The following is a 14,890-nucleotide window of genomic DNA, read 5'->3' as shown; positions in this document are numbered from 1 at the left end:
AAGTTATGAGTGCTCACGTATCAATATTGAGATTCAATATTGCAGGAAAGTACGTAGACGAGATGATAAACACTAGATTGACCTCACGAGCATACCCATGAACCATACCCATCACCTCCATAGCTATAACCTATAATTTCCTTAGCTTCCACTCATTAAAAAAACTATTTTGAAATCACTCGGACATCACTCCGTCGTAATATTTTATGTATACTAATAATATCTTGAAATAATACAGAGCAAATATATATATATATATATATATATATATATATATATATATATATATATATATATATATGTAAATCGATTGAGAGAGTTTAGAGAAATATATTTTCAAGTTTCTATGAAATAATGAAACCTATTGAATTCTATTTATAATAGATTTTTGAATTATTAAAGTGAATTATTAAAGTATGAATTATTAAAGTGAATTATTAAAGTATGAATTATTAAAGTGAATTATTAAAGTTAAAGTAAAGTAAAAGTAAAGTTAAAGTATAGTAAAAGTATAAAAACTATGTATGTATAATACGCATATAAATATATATAATATTAATTTAAATTGTTATATATATTTAATGAAATAAAATATAAATATCGTTATATTTATTATACTGGTTAAGTAATGAGTTGTCAAAAGTGATTCTAGATATTTATAAAAGTTATATACGTTTTAATAATAAAGTTCTTTTTAAACTGAAAAAGTTTTTGTACGTTTGAAAATAGATTAATAGAATATTATGGGAACCAATTCTCCACTAGCTTTTGTCTAACTTTCGTAAATGACACTTTTTATTTTTATTTATAAATAGCTTTACAAATTATTCCGAATATCGTTAAGAGGAATAGATTTCTCAAATCATAGTGGACCTTTCAACAGAGACTTGTAATCATAATTCAATGTTTCTGATAATTCAATCATTTAATATATTTTTTTTAATTTCATCGATAATCATATTGAAACAAATACGTTCACATAAAGCATTATACTTTTAAATACTTTATTGACATTTTCAATTTATAACATATACACATATACATACATATTCATATATGTTCATTTAATGGTTCGTGAATCATTGGAATTTGGTCGAGGTTTAAATGAATGTATAAACATAGTTTAAAATCCTTGAGATTTAACTTAACAAACATTGCTTATCGTGTCAGAATAATATAAAGATAAAGTTTAAATTTAGTCGGAAATTTCCGGGTCGTCACAGTACCTACCCGTTAAAGAAATTTCGTCCCCGAAATTTGATAGAGGTCGTTATGGCTAACAATGAGAATGTTATTATGACGATTATGAAGTTTTATTATGTCTAAGAAGTATGGATAAAATAATTCGATTACTCAAAGCGTATGAGGGAAGTTATCGTAAATGAAGGAAATAAGATTATAGTGATTCGTCATATCTTTTGACGTCATCACAATTGATCTCCGAATTTAAAGAAAATCTTTGTAATCTATGTTGGATTTGATGCTTCGGTGATTAAGGAGATTATGATTCTCTTCGAATTAATACGATAATCCATCTTGATTTCTCTGTCGGGTATTTCACTATAAATCCACCTCCTTCGTTTCCTTACAACTCACACCTTCTATTCTTTCTCCCTCAACTCATATTTTAAAGTATTTGTCAATATGCTTCATCCAGTACTGATTCTCGATATACTCCTCACTTTCATATCTGTCATTCTTCTTTTTCATCTGCCTCCAGAAGAATCTATTTACTTCTACTATATTCTCGGTTTTATAGTGTTTTTAGTTCTTCCGTGTCTTTATATTGCTATATGCATCGATATATACGGTTTATAATTTTTGGGTGGTTGTTGGGTTTTATATCTTCCATTATATTTCAAAGCCCCTGCTTTTGTCTTCTATAATCATTGACATCCACAGTTAATGCTCCCTTCTATTTGCTGCGATTTATACTCCAATTTCTATTTTGGAGTTTTGTCCTTTCGTTTCTTCTTCTTACGATTAAGCAACGTTTGTAATGGTCCAGTATTCGCAGATATGAATTTCAGAATGAACATAGTTAATGTTCTAAGAAGGAAATGGTAATGGCACGATCTTGATTTGTTAATTTACCAGAATACCCTGAAAAGACCGAATCATCCAGAAAATATATTCTTGATATTTTTAGAGATTAAATAGAATACAAGAGTCGTGTAACATGGAACATGATGACGGCATGGTCTGTGAATCGTCATGTCCCATTAGAAACTCAGCATGACTTACTGTAATATAATCACGTTGATCAAGTGTCATTATATTATACTAACTCATGCTTCAGTTCCCAACACTACTTCAAAACATTCATAATTTAAACTCGAAAGTTTATAGAATATAGAAACTAATAGTTTCTTATATGATGTAACACTGATAGCGCAAAGAGATAAATGACTTCAGATAAGATTAGTTGTGAAAATATCTTCAGAAATATCGCGGATATTTATAATGAAAGATATGATAATATCTTAGAATTTCTAATATTGATGGATGATGATGAAGATTTGTCTGTAAAGGTTTAGAATAAAGAGTAAGGTATTCGTTAATGACTTTAGCAGGCACTGAATCATTTGGATTCTTTGAAGGCAGATTTAGTCTTTGTGATTTGTCCACAGCCTCCTTCATAGTCTGTTCAATCTGTTTTCCAGTTCCAAGCCTTCTCTTTTTCTCAGCTTTTCCACCTTACTATTCTTTGTCATCAAACTTTTTACTGTTAAGATCGTTTACAGTTTTTGATGCTTCGTCAGCATTTCAAGAACTAGTTTGCAGTTCAAAATATTTTTCAGAACTTCACATTCAAAGTATGTAAGTCTAGGAGATAGACGTTTTACGTACACATATAACTGTTGGCGTAGACATGCTGCGAGATTTCAAAATACTGGTTACTGTTTTTTTGATGATTCATATGACAATTATCGTTACAAGATGCGAATGAGTAAATGATGTGATTTCAATAAATATAATGATTTTTCGAAAAGTCAAAGATAATTGAAGTTGTTGGTAAGTTTATTGTTAAGGTGGCGAGATATGAAAGGTCCCCAGTAACGATGACGAAAGGGCAACGTATCTATCAAGGTTATAATAAGACTAGTCCGACTGAAAAGTCGAAGTTGACTTGCTGGAGCTGTGACAAAACTGTCTACTTTGAAAAGGAATTGAAAAGTCATTTTAGCTGATAAATGCCAAAGGGTCTGACACGGATACTCGTCGAACTATGACTTTGGCTTCGAGAGATTTTTAGGTACATAAATGTGGGTAATATGTGGTTGGATCATCATCTCGATTGTTCATTGTTTGAAGTGTCTTCGAAAACTTCGGAGAGTTTGAACACAGTTTGTAATCATTAATATACATATGATGTTCTAACACGGTTTTGAAGTCAAAGTATAGCTTTGAAAGATGTAGGAATCTAAGAGTGATCTCTTCTGTTAAATCATGACTTGGATTTTGATTTGTCAAAATCAGAATGCGTAATCAAATTTGGGTGAGAATGGTTGCTTTGATTTCTATACAAGAATGTATATTGTTGTGAGATTTTGGGAGTATAGTTGATGATTTGCTTAATCAGATTCGAAAAATGTAATATATTAATTGTGAATTTATATATCTCTAAGGTATTACCTACCCGTTAAAAAAAATTCACAATTAATATTTTGTACAACAAAATTTTATTACAGTCTTTATGAAAATATATATGTGCATATTTTCTTCAGATGTAACATAGATTTAATGAGTTAATATTAAATTAAACTCATTTGATTTACGGTTGAAACTAGAACTGGATAATCCCTAAAGACTTTAGAAATTACATAACTTTTACGGAGTATTTATTCAATAAAATTGAAATTATGAATTAATACTTCGTTATTTGTTGGTGTTTGTAACCCTTGCACCATATTCTCTAAAGCCACTACTCGAGCGCGAAGCTCGTTAACTTCTTCTATTACATCGGGGTGATTGTCGGTTCGGACAAGCGGATAAATAAAATCTAGAATTTGATGTAGTATATAATCGTGACGAGATACTCTGAAAATGAGAGAGAAAATGGTGTTTCAGACCGGTTCGCTGGTAAGTGCTTCAGGTTCATCGCCAAGAGGGCAATGTGGTGGATGGAAGGGATCACCTTCTTCTTGTCTCCAATTATTGAGGAGGCTACGAACCTATCCCCAATTCATTCATAATAGATGATGGCTAATTGGTTGATCCATTCCGGTCACACTGCTTTCGGAGCTTGAGTGAGATTCCATATCGGAATTCGAGGGACTTGAACTAATGACGAATTCCATTTCGTTCGATTGAATAAAGAATTTTTCGATATGAAATGATTTTTCGGCTATCGGGTGGTATTCTAATTACATAGAATATCTATATATATAGAGCAAAAGATTTCGTAGATTACGGAGGAAATTACGGGATATGTCAGGCAAAGTTTACAGTAACAGATACGCTAAGATATGGATTAACAGATACGCTAAGATATGAATTTTGTCTATACACTATTCATGCAATCAATGCAGTAAGACGTGTCTAGACTAAGAATGATAAGCAGGCAATTTCTGACAAAAATGATAAGCAAAACTTTTGACATGCAGACACGGTCGAAGTCCAGGCTCATTAATGCATCCTAACGACTATCAGTTAGACACACTAATGCAGACCTGGTTCGCTAAGACCAACGCTCTGATACCAACTGAAAGGACCCGTTCATATACATTATAAACGATTCACAATAGTTGATTACATCGGGAGGTATTTGACCTCTATATGATACATTTTACAAACATTGCATTCGTTTTTAAAAGACAAACTTTCTTTACAATGAAAGTTGACGGCATGCACACCATTTCATAATACATCCAACTATAATTGACATAATAATAATCTTGATGAACTCAATGACTCGAATGTAACGTCTTTCAAAATATGCCATGAATGACTCCAAGTAATATCCTTAAAATAAGCTAATGCACAGTGGAAGATTTCTTTAATACCTGAGAATAAACATGCTTTAAAGTGTCAACCAAAAGGTTGGTGAGTTCATAGGTTTATCATAACAATCATTTCAATATATTAATAGACCACAAGATTTTCGTTTATAAATATATGTACACTCGCAAGTGTATAAAAGTATTCTATAAGTTGTAGGCACCCGGTAACAAGCCTTAACGTTCATATTTTACCCTCTGAAGTACACCAGATCAGGTGTGTTTAAAATAACCTCGAAGTACTAAAGCATCCCATAGTCAGGATGGGGTTTGTCAGGCCCAATAGATCTATCTTTAGGATTCGCGCCTACCGTACATAGACAAGTAGTTTAATGTTACCAAGCTAAGGGTATATTTCTGATTTAAACCCACATAGAATTAGTTTTAGTACTTGTGCCTATTTCGTAAAACATTTATAAAAACAGCGCATGTATTCTCAGTCCCAAAAATATATATAAAAGGGAGCAAATGAAACTCACCATACTGTATTTCGTAGTAAAAATACATATAACGTCATTTAACAAGTGCAAGGTTGGCCTCGGATTCACGAACCTATATTAATTATATATATTTATATGTTGGTCAATATTTGTCTAACAATTTTTGGTCAAGTCATAGTGTACCACAATCCTAATGCTCGAGACTAATATGCAAAAGTCAACAAAAGTCAACTTGACCCAGAATGACTTCTAAAATTTATACGTGTTTATTATATAACTTAACTATAGTCGTTTTATATATTTAAATATATTTATTAGATTTTATAATAATAAAAGTCATTTATTAATAAAAATTTATATTAACGTTTATATATGATAAAATATACTTTTATATATCTTAAGTAGTAAAATTTATAAAGTTCACTTAATATCTTAAAACTATAGTGGTAAGTATTATTAATGTAATTATATTACGCGTGGTGAAAAATATATTTGTATCCCCTATTTATTTGATAAAATAATATTGATCATAATAATAATAAGTAAAAGTTGTATTATTTTGTAATAATAATTATTATTATTCTATAAAAACATAACAATATTTATATTTACTAAAAATGTTATTATGATAAAATGATAATACTAACATAATAGTAATAATGATATTTTATAATAACAATGATATTTTTATTAAAATAATAACGACGATAGTAATAATAATCATTTTAACAATAATACTAAAATTCAGTTGACTATAACTTCAAATCCGTTCATCGAAACCATTCGATGTCTAAATGAAAAGTTTTTAATTTTTCGCTAGCTTTCCAATGACATGCATATCATATACCCTATCTCAGTAGCATATGTATCTAATTCAGGATTCAACAAACCTATCTAAGGACAATATCGAATGCACAAGCATGCATAATTCTATATACTCGAGCACTAGTCAGGGATACACTATTGATATATAAAAGTTAAGTTATGAGTGCTCACGTATCAATATTGAGATTCAATATTGCAGGAAAGTACGTAGACGCAACGGAGATGATAAACACTAGATTGACCTCACGAGCATACCCATGAACCATACCCATCACCTCCATAGCTATAACCCATAATTTCCTTAGCTTAGACTCATTAAAAAAACTATTTTGAAATCACTCGGACATCACTCCGTCGTAATATTTTATGTATACTAATAATATCTTGAAATAATACAGAGCAAATATATATATATATATATATATATATATATATATATATATATATATATATATATATATATATATATATATATATATATATATATATATATATATATATATATATATATATATATATATATGTAAATCGATTGAGAGAGTTTAGAGAAATATATTTTCAAGTTTCTATGAAATAATGAAACCTATTGAATTCTATTTATAATAGATTTTTGAATTATTAAAGTGAATTTTTAAAGTATGAATTATTAAAGTGAATTATTAAAGTATGAATTATTAAAGTGAATTATTAAAGTTAAAGTAAAGTAAAAGTAAAGTTAAAGTATAGTAAAAGTATAAAAACTATGTATGTATAATACGTGTATAAATATATATAATATTAATTTAAATTGTTATATATATTTAATGAAATAAAATATAAATATCGTTATATTTATTATACTGGTTAAGTAATGAGTTGTCAAAAGTGATTCTAGATATTTATAAAAGTTATATACGTTTTAATAATAAAGTTCTTTTTAAACTGAAAATATTTTTGTACGTTTGAAAATAGATTAATAGAATATTATGGGAACCAATTCTCCACTAGCTTTTGTCTAACTTTCGTAAATGACACTTTTTATTTTTATTTATAAATAGCTTTACAAATTATTCCGAATATCGTTAAGAGGAATAGATTTCTCAAATCATAGTGGACCTCTCAACAGAGACTTGTAATCATAATTCAATGTTTCTGATAATTCAATCATTTAATATATTTTTTTTAATTTCATCGATAATCATATTGAAACAAATACGTTCATATAAAGCATTATACTTTTAAATACTTTATTGACATTTTCAATTTATAACATATACACATATACATACATATTCATATATGTTCATTTAATGGTTCGTGAATCATTGGAATTTGGTCGAGGTTTAAATGAATGTATAAACATAGTTTAAAATCCTTGAGATTTAACTTAACAAACATTGCTTATCGTGTCAGAATAATATAAAGATAAAGTTTAAATTTAGTCGAAAATTTCCGGGTCGTCACACATTCACTCTAACTGACATGAGAAGATTCTTAGGCATCCCTGCAAGAGCTGAATATGATGCATTCCCCTCCGAAGATGAGATGTTAACAACCGTACAACAACTTGGATATGATGGAGAGGTCACAAAGATAAGAGATTTCAAAAAACAACGTATGGCACCACGATGGGCAGTGCTGTATACATTCGTTTACCGATGTTTCAACCCGATGCAGACTGGAACCGACCACATCACCATTTGCTTGTTAAAGATCTTCTATGGGATCATGTTCCTGCCAACTGCCGATTTTGGCTGAGTTATCTGGGATCGCATGATAGAAATACACTCAGCACCGCTCCCATCGTACATTCAATTTCAGAGATTCTACGCAAACATTCTCGCAGGCATCGTTGATGACAGCGCCAGAATGCCAGAACCTATCCCTATAGATCAAGTTGAACCATTTGTGGAACAGGAATATATCAAATATATTCAAAAGAAAATAGGGTCCAAGAACATTCAAGCTCAACTCATACATGCTCATTTACTAAATCTCGGACCGCGAGATGATCCAAGAATAATGAGATATTTAAGAGAGATAGGAGCTCCTATGGATCCCCTACCACCCAGGGAACCTGCCCAAGAAGCTGATAGGACACCTGGTTAGGGGTCTAGTAAGCGAGGTTCCAAGAAAAGAAAACTTGAGGGGAAAAGAATTGAGGGTGAAAATAGGCCTAAAAGAAAATCAAAACCAAAGCAGGTAACCTCTGAACAACTCCAGAAGGTTCTTCACGATATTGATCGGAGTGATAAGGATGGAAATGAGGGTGGGGTTGAAAAATCAAGAGAGGATGCGCGGACCGGGAGTGAGATGGGGCAAAAAGAAAACGTTAGCCCCCCCCCCCCAAACATTAGGAAGCCACTCAGATGCACAAACATCTGTTTCATATGAGTTAGAATCAGCATCTCTAGATGAGATTCACCAAAAACAATTTGAAAATGTGTCTAGTGCTCGTAAGGATTTGGTGCAGTCCTATACCGAACGTTCAGTGTCTATAGCTCAGACTGCAACAACAAGCGTAGAGCTTAGCAAATCTCCATAAATTGCTTCTCTAAGATCGTTTGGAAGTTCTGTTTCAGTAGGCCTCACTGCTCAGCTCTCTAGCTCAATAGTGGTGACAACTGAGTTTCTTCAAGAATCTCAGGATGCTTTCACTAACATTTCTTTGCAGGGCTCCATCACATCCTCACCAATTATCTCTATGGCTCTCTCATCACCACGATTAACATCACCACCACCTGATCTCAATGCTTCCCCACCATCGTCATCACCTCCAATCATGACATCATCTCCTATCACCCAGACTGTCACTCATCGACCAAATCTCACGTACATTCAACGGGAAAACGAATTCCACGCTTATTTTCTCTCAGTTAATCTTTCTGAGGGTGACTACATCAGGAAAGCTATCCTTGGTCTTCTCAATTCTCTTCAGCTCGTCCCGAATTATCCACCAGTACTTGAACCAATCTCGTGTCATGCTGATCAACCATCTTCCTCCAGGCGACATGATGACCCCGATTCCGACGGCCAACATGAGGGGGAGAATATCAGAGGAAGATCCACTGTGCATATCACTCAATCTATCAGTCAAACACAAACTCCACCTGGTTCTTCCAGAAAAGGGAAAGAAATTGTTGATGACTCTGACATGCCTGAAGGAATGATCGAAGGGGTTGAATACACAGTAGAAGAAGATGATGTTGCCCCCGAAGGACATGACGTAATCACAATCAACTCTAATGATGAAGATGATTTCGATGAAGTTATGTTTGTTGATGTCAAAGAAGAAGTTGAAACCGAAATCGAAATGTCCGAAGCAGTGGTTACCTCATCCGAAACCTCCCTTGCAATGGTGGTGTACACAAATCCTGACGTCGAACCCATCACCTCTCAGTCTGAAATGATCATATCATCCGCACCACAGCTTATCATCCCAAAATCTGAAGAAGAGGAAGAATTCGTCACTAACTTGAAACCCTAACCTATTACAGTCATTGAAGGAGCATTCACTAAAGAAAATTACATAAACTTAGAAGCTCCGGACGAGGAAGAATTGAATGAATTTGATCGATTTGTCACTCAGGAATACACCGGTGAACCTGCACCAAGGTTTCCCAAACCAACCGCTCCACCACCTCCTGATCAATCCACGTCATCCAATCCTCAACATGGAGAATTCAACAAACACATATCACTTCCGATCAAACTTGGTGAACCTCAATCTGAAGAAGTATTACAGGGCTGTTGGCTAGAGGAACAAGCTTATAGGATCTTCGTAAGTGAAGATAAACTCAAAAACGTGCCAGTAGCTGAAAGGTTCAAACCAATCGGGTGTTATGACTTTCTCAATGACAAAGAAAAGTTGATTATGTACCGTTACCAAAGGAGGGTTTTTAAGAACTGGGATGAGTTTGAAATGGAAGACCAGAAAGAGAATCCGATCATCGTCATAAACAGTGTGTTCTACAGATCATTATCTAATAGAGTGTATACTCCATTTTTCAGAGTAATTCATTCAAACGACCATGAATACACATTCTCGGAGTATGATCTGATTGAACTCAATCCGGTTGATGTATTGTTTCTGTACAATTGGTTGAGAAACAAAATAAGAAAGACTTGGGTTATCAAAACGGCAATCGAAATGGTGAGAAGGTTCATGAAAGATAAAATTAAACTGGCTTCTCAATATGATCTGCAGCTAGGTGTCGAATCTATCCGTAAGAAGATTCTGCTCTCCGCACCAAATCAAACCATCGGCGATCTGGATTTGTCTTCTTTTAGGATTTGCTATTGCTTAGACGCCCCTGAAGAAGGTTTCATATTTCGCAACAAGATTAAAAAGCCAATTTTCATCCGTAAATCCGAGCTGCCAAAATCCTCTGACGGGACTCTCAAGCGTGCACTAAAGTTTTTCAACATATGCAAGCGAAAAGAAAACATTGGGAACTATCAAAAGCTGATGACAAACGTGATGGAAAATCACATCAATGAACTTCTTGAATTCAGGTTGTACATGAGGCAGTTTGACACTTCGCTGGGAATCAACAGAAAGAAAAACTACTTCACATGCTCACAATATGTTCCAAGGTTCGAATACAAAATCACCAGCCTTAAAGATTTCATCATTCCCAAACACTATGAAAAGAATTACACACCAGCAAGTGACGTGATCAAGGCGATGAAAGCTGAGGAAGAAGCAAAGAAAAAGGCCTCAGAAGGTGCCAGTCAAAGCTGATGATTCGGTGATGATATTTCTTTAAAAACCGCACGCCAAGGGGGAGATTGTTGACATATGTTTATGTAATAGATTAGTGGCGCACGGTTTTATTCTTATTATGTTATGTATTTACGGTTTTTACCATGGTAACAATGTATATTTTGTAACTTAGGAGGTTGTCATATATAAATAACCTCCTCACTCCTTATTGAACTAGTTATCCTTTTTGCACATTACTCATCCTTACTTTACTCTCTAGTGTTCTTGATATCTAATACTTCCAACCCACTAAACAACTCACAAAACCATCAATCTAGGCTTCATTAGGGACTAACGTAATTCATAAGACATATAAAGTAAATGCGATAAAATTTGTGATTCATATAAGGTTAAAGTGAGTGCATACTATGACTTCATCAGTTATTCTGTCGAGATTATGGGATGCTGGCTCATGAATAGGCAAAGGCATTGTATTCATTACACTAGTCCTAAACACCCCTGTCATAAGACATGTCACTGGGTACTGCGTTAGGCTTGAAGATTCTGAATAGACAGCAACGTCCCTTATCCCCGACGCCCGTGCAGTCTGACTACAGGCATACACGTTCAGACGGCTCATCCAATTGAGTGACTCGGTTGGGTGACGTATTAACATTCCAAAATGGTCTAAACTTTCTTAAGCATAATAGAATACATGGTTTATCATATCCGAGAGACGTGATGTGTTTCAATGCTTTCGTTAATGATTGGTAAAAGATAGTCAGGCCCTTAAAAAGAGTTCAACCATGAAGAACACCATGGCCAAGTCAAACTGACTTCCATGAACACATTTGGTTATCCTAACGGTCCAATCATTTATGTGTCTAAACAAACAGTTCCTTAATTAACTAAGAATCCCTCAAGCGGGGTGCAATGCTTAAGACCGCGTTATGGTGCAGTGTACTGGTCAACACTAGCCGGGTTCCACGACCTTACTTAGCAGAGGTACAGTTTACAACAACCGTTGTGCTTCATTGTGCACGTACGAAGTTTATATGCTTGGTGAGTACACTAGCATGGTCTAGGACCGACAATGTACTAAGGGCCTAGTCAGATGTTTCACTACGAAAGAGTCTTCAGTCGGAATCCAAAGCTTGATAGACTTACTACAACCGGTGTCAGTCTATCTTACATTGTATCCGATAGACTTCTCTTACCAAGGGGTGACACAGATAGTGTACTCTGAATCGGGGTTCGCGACTTCCCAAAAACTGAGCCTATAACTACGTTATATTAGTTGGAAAAGCGATTGAGTTTAAAGCTTAATCGAAAAGCATTTCAACGACATACACAAACCATAATATTATTTCGACATTATAACTGCTTATATCATAGCATACACTAAAGATAACTACTCGCTAATCATGGCAATAATATAATAAGATATTAAGATAAGGGATAGAAGTACCAGTAGATTAAACGAGTTCTGAATACAAAAGTGACAACTTCAAGACTCCAGACCGCTCCTAATACAATCTTCAGCGTTCTTCTCCGGGTACTAGGTTTCCCGCTCGGAGTCGAAGGCCTTGAGAGTATGACTAATATTATACAAGAGAGAGAAAGAAGTGAATTGTAGTGTGTATTAGAATGAATGACAAAGACCCTTTAAATAGACTAGGATTTTGCCAAAATACGGCTGGCTGGCCGTTTGGCAGCCCGTATTTGGCAGGCCATTTTCAAGGCAGCCGGTTTGGTGGCACGTTTGGTGGGCCATATTTGGCAGGCCGTTTCCATAGTGGCAGGCTGTATGGCAGGCCATTTTTGATGCTGGTCAGCCTTGATTCGCTGGATCGTAACTTGATTTCTTGTCTTTCACCGTTTTCGCTCTAGAATCTTCGTTTTAGCTCCGATTCTCTTGATTCTTTTTGCATCGCCTTCGTAATTACTTGTTCTTCAATTCTAACTGACGAAGTGGGTATTTTTTCGATAAAGTTCGAATCTTTGTTGTTTTTAGGCCTTAATACCGGGGTAAAAACGTGACTTTTTGGCCGATATCAGAACACGTCCCTCCAAGAAAGTAAACATTGCAAAGGTGAAATGCTACAATTGTAGCGACAAAGGGCATTTTGCTCGTGATTATCCTGAGCCTAAAAAGGTATATTCATACAATGCTTATGTTAGCAAACTTTATGTTGCTAGTTCTGTTTTCTTAACTGAATCTAAACCTTTGTGGATTGTAGACTCAGGAGCAACAGACCATGTAGCTAAGTACAAAGACACCTTTGTAGAATTTTGGCGTGTTTCTCATGGAGCTATGTGGATTTATGTGGGAAACAACTCAAGAGTTCCAGTTGAAGGGATCGGATCATGAAAGTTAGTCATGCGTGAAGAACGAACCCTAATCCTACATGATGTTTTATATGCTCTTCAAATTCGTCGAAATTTGATTTCTGTTTTGGTTTTGTTAAGACTTGATTTTCATTTGTACTTTCATGATAATGTTGTTGAGTTGTCTTTGGGAACAAACTCTTATGGTTTTGGTTATGTCCTTAACGGTTTTATCGTAATGGATGTTGATTATCTTAATAATAAACCATGTATTTCCTTAGTTGCATCTTCTAATAAGTTTGATAATGATGTAAATAATTGGCATGTTAGACTTGGTCATATCGGTCAACAAAGAATGAATAGATTAGCTAGAGATGGTTTACTGGCTAATATTGATAAAGTGGAATTGTCCACTTATGAGCATTGTCTGGCAGGAAAACCTGCGAGAAAACCTTTTGGAAAAGGAACTCGTGCCGATTATCCATTGCAATTAATACATTCGGATATATGTGGTCCTATGAATGTTCGAGCAAGGCATGTAGCGTATTATTTTATCACATTCATTGATGATTATTCTAGATTTGGTTACGTCTACTTGATCTCTCACAAATCCGAAGCGTTGGATTGTTTTCAAAGTTATATGAATTTTGTTGAGAATCAATTAGAACTTAAGATTAAAGCATTAAGAATCGATCGAGGACGTGAATACCTATCTGATTTGTTCAAATCTCTATGTGATGCTAAAGGGATTCAGCGTCAATTAACTACTCCTAGGACTCCTCAAAAAAATGGTGTTGCTGAAAGACGGAATAGAACGCTTCTTGAAATGGTTAGGTCAATGATGGCACAAGCAAATTTACCTATCACTTTTTGGGGTGATGCTTTGTTAACTGCCACATTTGTACTTAATCGCGTGCCTTCAAAATTAGTAACTTCCATACCATATGAGTTATGGACAGGTCGCAAACCCGACTTGAATATGTTAAGACCTTGGGGTTGTGTAGCGTATACTTTGGATTCATCGCACAAATATGGAAAATTAGGTCCAAGAGGAAAGAAATGTTTTTTTATTAGATACTCTGAATAATCAAAAGGTTATGTGTTTTTGGGTGAACACGAAAGTGGGAGCATAACTGAGTTTGAATCTCGAGATGTTGCATTCTTGGAAAATGAGTTTCCAAAACAATGGGATCTTGATAAAGATTGGTCTTTATATGAGACTACAGAATTACCTCATTCGAGTGGGAGAGATTTGAGGAGTGAAGATGAAGAATTTGTTTTTGGATTTAACTCCTCAACCTATTGCGAATGATGATAATCCTGATCCGAGTGGGAGCAATACGGCAAACCAACAACATGTTTTTGAAGAATCACAACTCGTTGCTACCGAGCATAATTCTGATCCAAGTAGGAGCAATTTGGTAAACCAAGAATCTATTTCATTGGATAACCAACCACGATGAAGTAGTTATCAAAGTAAACCTCCACTTCGATATGAGATCGAAGATGGTTATACTTTTATGGTTCAACTAGAAGAGGATAAATCAAGAAATATAAATGAAGCTCTCACTTGTCCTGCAAAGGATGAATGGTTCAAAGTAATGGAAGAGGAG

At 34.2% G+C, this 14,890-nt stretch overlaps 1 pseudogene; it reads left to right on the top strand.

The window, feature by feature from the left end:
- LOC139849053 (CLP protease regulatory subunit CLPX1, mitochondrial-like) overlaps positions 1–14,890 on the top strand; it is a 324,386-nt pseudogene that overhangs the window by 299,451 nt on the left and 10,045 nt on the right.

This window comes from Rutidosis leptorrhynchoides, chromosome 5, assembly GCF_046630445.1.
Source record: "Rutidosis leptorrhynchoides isolate AG116_Rl617_1_P2 chromosome 5, CSIRO_AGI_Rlap_v1, whole genome shotgun sequence".
Classification (NCBI taxonomy): Eukaryota; Viridiplantae; Streptophyta; class Magnoliopsida; order Asterales; family Asteraceae; genus Rutidosis; species Rutidosis leptorrhynchoides.
This window is presented reverse-complemented; position numbering and strand designations above follow the sequence as displayed.